Source organism: Branchiostoma belcheri, unplaced genomic scaffold, assembly GCF_001625305.1.
Source record: "Branchiostoma belcheri isolate BF01 breed outbred unplaced genomic scaffold, Haploidv18h27 scaffold502, whole genome shotgun sequence".
Lineage (NCBI taxonomy): Eukaryota > Metazoa > Chordata > Leptocardii > Amphioxiformes > Branchiostomatidae > Branchiostoma > Branchiostoma belcheri.
The window spans coordinates 1,369-11,396 of NW_017804135.1; the positions used below are offsets into that span (position 1 = coordinate 1,369).

A 10,028-nucleotide genomic window follows, 5' to 3' on the forward strand; every position below is an offset into this window, starting at 1 on the left:
GGTTCTGACATCTTTCTAGCCTCTGACAGCATCGTGCCCCCTTATGCCACGCCTTGGATGCCTTGTTTTCTCTTCTAACTTGGCGCCCATGCCTTCACCAAGGGACTTGTTTCCACTTGTGACTGACTCAGTTTTCTCAATGAAGGTCTTCAAATCGGCAGGGTACATACACCTGTCCATGGAATCTAGCATGTCTATCAGTTGATATTTTGGGTGATTTCTGCCACTGAAGAGCGGGGAGAAAACCTCAATGCCTGCTTGGATCCGGATGTAGTTGCTGTTGTTTCTGGTACCAATGCGGAAGTTGTGGATGGCTAAGGCATACACGTTTATTTGCTGCTGGAAGAAAGTGAAGTTGGGGTTTCTGATTCGTGGAGCCCATTGGAAGAGGAAGTTGTCAGCTGATATAGAGCACTGCTCCCCCCTTTCCAGTTTTTCTCGTACATGGGCGACCAGCATCTCATCCGTCCCACCCTTGATCGATATCTCGAGCAGCTGCATACTCTTATGGTGGTCAGCACAGTTCCTGTCTACACGTTGGGCGGCTTCCGACTTGAACCCCATCTCTTTTTGCGAGTGCTGAGAACCAGACGTCAAAGTTCACGTCCACGAAGGACTTCAAGGCGTTATTGCCCACTCGAAGGACGACCCAGTCGAACTCTCTCAGCCCTGCCACCGGAACGTCTGCGTGTTCTCCAGCAACATGTGTCTGGAAATCCTGTGCTGCATTGAAGGACATTTTGCAAACAGTGCAATATAATGTGTCCCTTAATATAATGCTTCTTGTTATTCCCATTGGCAGCCCATCCATGGCAACTACAAGCCATTTCCTGCTGTTGGGGATGTTGTCGTTTTATCGGTGAATATTAGAAATCTTAACAACGTGTCGGAGGACTCTTAGCATGGCTGCAACTGAATTTGGATTTACAAAAACTGTACTTGCAACTGCTCATTGGCTTCAAACACAATACAGACAGTAGTGTTGGCTAAGTTCGACTTGTTGCCTTGCATTAAGTCTTTCTAGTTCCAAAGATATTGGCTCTTGTATATCAGTTATAACAACTTATTGAAAAATTACTGCATTCCTTCCATGGCATGCTTCAAGGTTTTTTTTTTTCAGGATTGTTAAACAGGGCCTTTTTATCTGTTCTTTTTTGCATTCTTCTAAAAACTGCAACAGGGTGTCACACTTTGTAATCTCTTTGCACTTGAACAAAATCCTCTTTATCACAGACAATGGGAAAATATCACTTGCAATGATTGGTGCCTGCTCACACCTCCATATCTCTGGGGTTATCCATGGATACTCCGACTCAGACAATGGTTTTGACATATTTCTAGCATCTGACAGGAGGCAGGCCTGTCCAAAGTCTATGATTTTCACCTTCTTATCAGACAAAGCAATGATGTTTGGTTTCAAATCACAGTGCAGAATGCCATGCTTGTGGAGTTTAGACAACACATGGCACGGGTGCAGTGCAATAGAACACCAACTCTTCTGGTCATACGAAATTGAACTGTCTCTAATGATGGTGGCAATTGTGTTGTACCGCCCCCCCCCCCCCGACCCAGGCAGACCCAGGCAGACCCAGGCAGATTATATGGTGGGACATAAACTACACAGCCAACTAACTTCTGCACACCCTTAGTGCTTTTTTTTTAAATTTGGACATTAAAAAACTTTGGTACTTGGATTGCAATGTTGCAGGCGGAGTCTGTTGTGCTGATTTTTCTTCTCAATGTCCTACCCGACACCCCTGCGACATTGACCTTGGCATGCAAATACATGCCAAGGTCAAAGTCGCAATACATACTTTTCAAAATTGAGTATAGAAAATAACACGCTATTTGTACAGGCCTTATACACAGCCGTAGATTGTGGTTATACCGGCTATACCGATACAGATTACACAACGGCGTGCTTCTTGCAATCTCTGAAAGAAATGTGCTGTACTGCACATGTTATGTGTCCTTCTTGTACCAAACGCTTCAGTAGAGCTGTCACGTCACCACGGCCTGTCCTGTTCAGCTTGTCCTGCAGATCCATCATCTCTTCTTCACTGATCCCCAGCTTACCCTTACCAGTACCCCTCCTTTTGTTACCGGAATACCGGAGAAGGAGCGCCCGTGACTTTGCACATCTGATGAAGACTCGCTGGCTGTGCTTTGATCCGGTCACAACTGGCATCTCAGTATGGTACTCTGTTGCTTCAGGTGCAAACTGGTACTGGAGGAAATCCTTACGGAACCCAATGGCAGTACCTAAGGGTTACACAAACCAAAATCAATGATTACCACACATGTGCATGATGTGGCGACCTGGTTTTGTCAGCATTCCAAGATATAACTCTTGATTACTAAAGCTTTAAGAGCCTCCTTTAAATTGAAATCACTCTTTATGATCAAACCTGTCCATCCTTCTAGCTACTGATCTATTCAAAAGTGTGGTACAACCTAGTACATATTCTAGTACATATGGAATAAAAGTACCCCCCAGACAAATCTTCAATAAACGTACCGTCTAAAATAAGAACGTACCGGACAGATTTTGAGGCGAAAAAAAAAATAAACGTACCGGCACGTTTATTCAAGAGGCGAGAGTAGACATCTAAATAACTATTGTCCTTGTTTTAGGATATCTAAATAAATCCCAAAAAACTCACCATCACACACTATGGTTTTCGGCTCTGGACCACAACTCTTGCAGACGAACACCTACAATTTTGGAAACAAAATGTTTGCTATTATGTCATGCACGTAAATTTGTGGGGTCAAGGAATATAGAAACATTGACATCATGGCAGCACCGTTAAAATTGTGGAATTAAATACATGTTGAAATTCTCACCTTGTCCCAATCGATGTTCAGTCTCCGGGCAAACGAGTTCCATCCCTGCCGTAGTGTCTCGTAGGGGATGCTCTTGGTGAAACTGCAAGTGGCCCGTGTCTTATTGCACACCCGTTGAGTGGTTCTTAGGGGCTCCCGACCCTCCACCATCGAGTGGAGGTAGTCAATAAGCAGCCCAAAGAAAATCATTGTCCTGTAATAATGCATAAAATGACCAAAGAATATGGTAAGCGCAATCATGTTTTAGGATAGTGCACTTACTTAGTACACTGTAAATAGTGAATAGTATTGTGTAAAGTTTGCCATGTACTGTTAATTTTGTAACTAATGTTTTTGTATGTTTGTAATATATGTATGTAAATATGAATGTGTAGACCACAGGAAGAATAGCCTCTTATGAGGCTAATTGTGGATCTGAATAAAACTGAAACTGAAACTTTACACAATTAAAAAGATGGCGGCACATTTTATGAACGTTAAACCCCTCCATTTTATGTAACAGTATGATAGAAATCACTACCTGTTGTTGATATTATGGAGAAGATCTGCCGACCCGTCGTACATGTGCCGGCATTTGCACCCACCCACGGTTGGTCTGGTTTTAGATGTAGCCTTCTTTATGGGTATAAATTGATCTGTAGTTCCGGAGAACACTTTGGATGGCCTCCCCCATGCTGAGTTACCGAATTTCAAACACGTGTTTCAGCTTGATGTACTCCTCTCCAAGCACATCCACCTGAAATAAGAGCACTGAATTAAATAAGCCACTTCATTAGAAGTACTTTTAAACTTACTGTTGAAATATTAATTTAACATGTAAGGCATTCATTTCATTTTTTTGTCATCCAATTTGTCCATATCTTACGATAGCCTTGAACTCTGCCAGTTTGTTGAAAAGACAGATCTCCGCACTTACTCCTAGTAACTTACTCCGGACTCCTGTATATTTAGATCATTATAGGTGAGGCTAGTATGATGAGAAAAGCTTCGCCTCTAAACTGCTACGCATTGTATCGCGGACGCTGGGTTGCGGTTACATTGGAAGTGGTGAAAGTAAACTTTTACTTGAAGTAAAATATACGAAAATTGACCACAGCATAAAAAAAAAACTACATACCTCAACTTTTGTCGCATCGCCGCCGCGTGGAAAACTCCGTGTACTTCTGAGGTAGGGGAGGGATGTTCTCGCTGCTCGTTCTTAGATTTGATACAGGATTTGACCGCTTTCTTGTCGGTGACTTGCCTGGTGTGTAGGTAAGTCCCCCCCCCCCCCACTTCCGACGTTCCGCGAACACTCGGGCTCCTTGGTGGTGGCTGCCTGTGTGCCGGTGACTTGTCTGGTGTGTACGTTAGTCCTCTCTTATTAGAACTGACATTTCTCGGACTGCTCGGTTCTGTAGTCACCTGAAGGCATGAACGACTTTTACCCTTCCACGCTGACAACGTTGCTTCGAGTTTTTCCATACTCAGGGATTTGCCTGTAACATGTCTGACAGATAACGTTCGAGAGAGTCGGGTCTCTCGCGGTAGTAACTCCCAGCCTTTCTTGCCTCGTTGCTGGAGTTTTGGTGTCCTGGCTGCAACGCTTCAACTTGAACAAGTTGTTGGCGTGTGCAATGATTCCATGGATAATGTTTTTTTCATCTCTGAAGACAATTTTGAGCTGAGTGGGATCGTTGTCATTGATTTCTGTTAAACTTCAAAGTTAATGGGGATTTAGCAATTTGACTGCAATACATATAAATGTATTTCACATTGAACATATTCAGACATCAGACATCACACATGCAGAAGGCATATGGTACAATGCAAACTTTAAAGTCAATGGAGAAAAGGTGGAATAAATACAAGACTTTATAAATCAGTGTGGTAGTGCTTGTTCCATGTCTTTAGCCTTGCCTGCATGCACTTTGCTGTCTCCTTGTACTTTATCTTGTGCAACATATTTCTTTTGAATGAGGGGAACGCCTCAAAGGACCGGCCTGGTATAACAGACAACAGGTCAGCATTCCTGTTCTGCTGAACGAGCAACCTGACATCATCTGCCACTTTGGCCATGTGATGGAAGCCAGTGGGTCCCCGGCCCAATGCCGCGTTTTGGTTGTCCATCAGGATCTTCAGACAGTGCAAGCTGCGACTCACTCGTGAGGCAGTGTTCTCGTTCACATTTGGCCCCATATTCTTCAGAAAGCTTTCAAGGAAGTTGTTTAGGTGCTCAAGACGCAGATCTAGTGAAATGTTTTGGCCCTTTCCCCCGCTCTGTTGAAACCGATTCCAGACAAGGCTTTGAGCCATGTATGGAGACAGAATAGACGCAACTTGCACCTTCATCAAGAAAGAGCTATACGCATATTGGGTATACGTATACCCGTATGCTCTATAGTATAACAGCGCGAACGAGTACAACTTATGCAGACGCTCCCCGTCCCCCTATTTGCGGAGAGGATGTAGGACTCGGGAGCTATAATAGGTTTGGTAACCAGGCTAGCAACGTCTCTCCCAGTCATGTCGTCCCACACCTCTCTGCAAACTCTGTAGATGTACGATTATAGAATTTGTCAAGCTTATGATTTGGATTCCTCAACAACAAACGCGTCGTAACTGTTTCCAGTCCAAAAGGTGTAAGTACTAACAAAAAACTTGTTCAGAGTTTCTGCCTTTTCTGTATCTGTGGTGGCCACTGTCGACCCATTTTGTAGATCAGGAATACCTTGTTCAGTTTTTCGATTTTTTCACGTATTTCCAGAAGAGCTTCGTGTTCTTGATGTTTTTTGTTGTAACCTCTCATAGTTCCATACCGCCTTTCTGGTAGCCCAGCGTGCTTGATTTTTGCGAATATCTTGATTGTTCCTGAGTTCGAGAAGTTTGAGTTGTCAGCTGTATGGACATGGGTTGTTTCGTCCGAGACAACTTTCAGGAATGAGTTCACGTCATCGCCTATGTTTTGGAGATAAGTTATCCTGTGGTAGTATGGAAGACATGACATTACTATGTTTTTAACTGAGATGAGAATTTAGTAGTGCCCTGTGGCACAGTGGGTGTGACTTACAGACATGAATTGATGATGAAAGAAAATGTATTGGTTTGGTTTTGGTTCAGTATAAATATAACTAACTTCTGATTATTCATTTATTCTGAAGTTTGGGTATATGATTATAAAGAGTTTCTTGGCTTGACTTACCATCAGAAGAGGCTGAAAGAAACTGGCAATTTGACACAGCTACCACATCCTGCCTATGAAAATATGCAAATCATGACTCCCAAGGGATTTTAAAACTTCTTGCAGTTCGAAGATATAAAATGGAATTAAAAATCATAGTTATCTATCCTGGAGTAAAGAACCCTTTGTCGGCCAGCTTTGAGTGATTTTCTAATGTTCAGTTTTCACAGTTTTATTCCATTTATCTATCGTTTCATCTTACAATGCAAAACCTCTTGTATTTGTGACAACTTTGGTTATTTTCAAATGGATTGCAAAGTAACCTATTCCCATGGGACCTACTGAATCAGTATTTATTAAAGCAAAGACCGACCATGGCTAACAGACCTAATATTATATCACGGGATCACATTTTTCTGTCATAAAATTTTGTATTGCACATTTTCGTTAGAGTTTGTCGGATGGTAACCGTGCCTGCTGTGTCACTGAGTCTAGTTCAATTCCCATGAAGACTAAGACTTGTGATGGCCCTTCTGTTTTTCCTCTGCTATCGGGACCCCCAAGTTATGAAACACTTGTAAAAGTGTTGGAAGCTTTTGTTTACATGGATGGGCATTTGGACCTGCAGTAGCCAGTAAAAAATTATTCAGGATGTGGATGACTTTAGTTATTTGGTAGTTGTTATTTAGGATCCATTCTAACATATCCGAGAAAGTGCTTAATGAATGGCGCGGACCTTAGGCCAAAGGGAAAGCATTTGTCATAGAAATACTTGTTATTCCAACAAATTCCAAACAATTCATGCTCATCTTTATGAAGTGGAATCACTCTGTACGCTGACTTTATATGTGTCTTAGCCATGAATGCTCCTTTTCCCAGACGTTTCAGCATGGCAATAGCATCATCAATAGTCACATATTTCACCGAGAAATCTAGTTTTTGAAATGGAGTCATTGATGCTCTCCCCTTCTGGGTAGGACAAGTGATAAATGGTCCTCCAGGCACTACTTTTTTTTCTAGGCACCACCCAATTGGGTGGTATTGGAATTAGTATCATAATTACACATCTCAGGGGTCTTTGGGTGCTTTTTGGATGGGACGACTTGTAACATCAATTGTTATCATGAATACTGGTTTTGCTTTGGACCCCAGGGCAATTCTGTTTGCCATGACTGATTCCCTCACACTGGCTACACACATGTCCTAAGGCATCCTCGAGGTGAGTTAAAGCCGAAACAGAATGCTCCCTGGTCTGACCGACCTGGTTTTAGCTTGACCCTGCTGGGTCCAGATTTCAACAATTTAGCTGGGCAAAAATCTCTGTTACAGTGTTGGTAGCCTCAGGCTCAGGACAAGTGATTCACTTTCACTCTCCTTCCCCTTAATTATATCTCTTTCCTTGATGGAGGCGTATCTGGTACTGCCTCTCTTGACAATACTTGATAGCCTTGCTAGTGAGCAGTACTGTAGCTATACAAGAAAGTAATAAACTCAAACCAAACAAGATTTTTCTTAGTAAAACATTGAACTTTATTCCCACTTCAACAACGATCACATTTTTGATGACCACTGTGGCCTTCATCAGGATACTAACTTAATCAAGATTAGTCTTGTGGCATGGTATTTAAGTATACTTGAACTTGAACTTTATTTCTTTGCTTTTGGCCACCTTGGGCTACAGCAATACAGTTTAAAATTACAATTAATTAATACAAAACAAGAGACATTACACTAAATACACCAATTACGTTAAAACAATACATTTCATAAAAACATCTGTACAAACAAATACAAAATACTAAGCAAGACCAGAATATAAAACCAATTTACAAGGATGTCTACTCAACTATCATTTAAGGAAATTATATCTTGATTCAAATGCAGTGTACAGATACTTCCGCAACTGTCTTGTAAGAGAAACAGTTGGGCCGGCCAACAAAGCTACAAATTAAAGATGTCTGGAGTTCTGTTGCCTGATGTTTATCCATCCTTACAGTGTCGGACAATCGTCCATCTCGTCTTCTCCTAATGAAAGTATGAAACATTCCCTAAGATTGGATAGTTAGATACATCATAAGTACATACAATGAGCTTTATTCTTTATCACGGTACATTGTTAGGTCCAAGGTTTTAATCAATTCAAATTCTGTGATAAATCTCTTGTGGAAAACCGACCAGTTTGTCCTCTGCATAAATTTCTTTAGAATTTTTACACTTTTAAAGTTTAAATGGAATGAGTTAAAACTTGTTTTGTCAAGTCTTCTTAGCGGATTACGTGATATTTCATAGACTACAATTTCGACTTCTTCCATTCCCTCCCTTGCCCCTTACGATAAAACATATCCACAACATCCTTGTTATTCTTGTTCAGCCTAAATCTGAACTGCCCTCGCTGAGAGTGACCCTTTGTACGAAATATGGGGCCTCCTTGGAGCCTAAATCTGAACTGCCCTAGCTGAAAGTGACCCTTTATATGTTAGAAATATGGGGCCTCTGCCAGTCTCTGATGTTAAACAGGCCTCGCAACCTCCTGCACTCTGGCATCAGGTTAAGCCAGGGAACTCGTCCCTCCACATGGTCAGGACAGTAGTCTTTGTCAGTGGCTTGTAGATCGTACCCTCCAGACTCGTCCTTCGCCATTGATGACGGTAGGTTGATAACCTCCTTGTCTGGCATCTTGTCACCGTAGAGATCCGCAAAGCTACGCAGATAGCTGTGACCTGGCCAGTAGGCGGTGCTCCGGTGAAAGGTGCTAGTGTTGCGGTGGATTACTGTCCTCTGTGTGTGACGTAGCTCTCTCGGAAGGCGAGAGTGTAGCCACCTGCGGAAGTCGTGTAAGGTGACTGAACCCTTTGGGACAGCCAGGGCCTTGACAGCCTTAGAAACATTACCAGATATGAGTGAAACAGAACAAATCACCCGGCACTTCGTTACTGAAGGGTCGGAGCATGGTACCTTTGCATGTTGCCAAGCAAACTTTCCATTACATTCATGAAATGTCCCATCATTTTGAGCTCGTGCTCCTGTTGCATTTTTAACACCTTGAGCTCGTGCTTGGCTCTGTTCTTTTCTGCTTTTGACTCCTCTTTCCTATCTACAATAATGAAAAGTTGTAATGAAAGAAGTAAACGATGAAACATAAACAAAAATTAGGAATGTATTGGGTTACTTATGAAAGCTACTTTAGTATGATTTTTGAAAATGGTGAAGGAGGGACTAATTTGTAAAGTTCTACTTAAAAATACTTGAAAATAGAAGAGTTTGCAAATATGCTTCGAATAAGATTGATGAATAAAAATACAAGTGAACTACACATCACTTTTATACTACTCTTGCACGTCGCATAGTCAACATGCAGACAGTACACTTTGAAACATACAACTTGGATACAATTCATATCAAGACGACACGGGCATACTTTCTTGTTCTTGAGCAGGTTGGTCTTTGTCCTCTTCATCATTGACACTACTTCAGTTTACACACAATCGGCGTTGTATTTTGTCCGTATCGCGCCGTCGTCACTATAGTATAGAGTATAGACTATGTCCAAATCCATTAACACAATCCAAATCTAAAGGGGAAAATCCAATTTATTCCCCTTTTTCTGTCTTGAATTTTGAAATCTTAAGACAAGAAAATCTCGAAGGTGAAGCTTTTCAGACTGTGATAGCAAAAATCAGAGACAGCATGGAGTTAAGAAAGACCATCATATTGGCTTCGATTTCTGGGGTTAGCGAGGGAAGTTCCCTCGTATGGCCAGGTACGGGTTATATTTTCTGTTTTAGCCAGCCACAATAGGAGGGAAATTCTCTCCTTTGACCGGGTACAAGGGAGGTTTTCTGTCTTAGCTGACCAAGAGGGAAGTTCCCTCGAACGGGGTCGTCACGAACGGTGTTCATGCACACAGTCCGTCACTAGCGGTGTGCCTTGCAAAGTCACACACGAGGGAAGTTCCCTCGCGACTCGACCAGGCCGACACGGACGGTCTTCTCGCGTGAAGTCCGGCACGAGGGAAGTTCCC

General features: G+C 42.3%; 1 pseudogene; it reads right to left on the reverse strand.

Annotated features, from left to right (window-relative positions):
• Positions 1-514: 514 nt before the first annotated feature.
• Positions 515-3,439, reverse strand: LOC109480407 (annotated as a pseudogene).
• Positions 3,440-10,028: the final 6,589 nt, after the last annotated feature.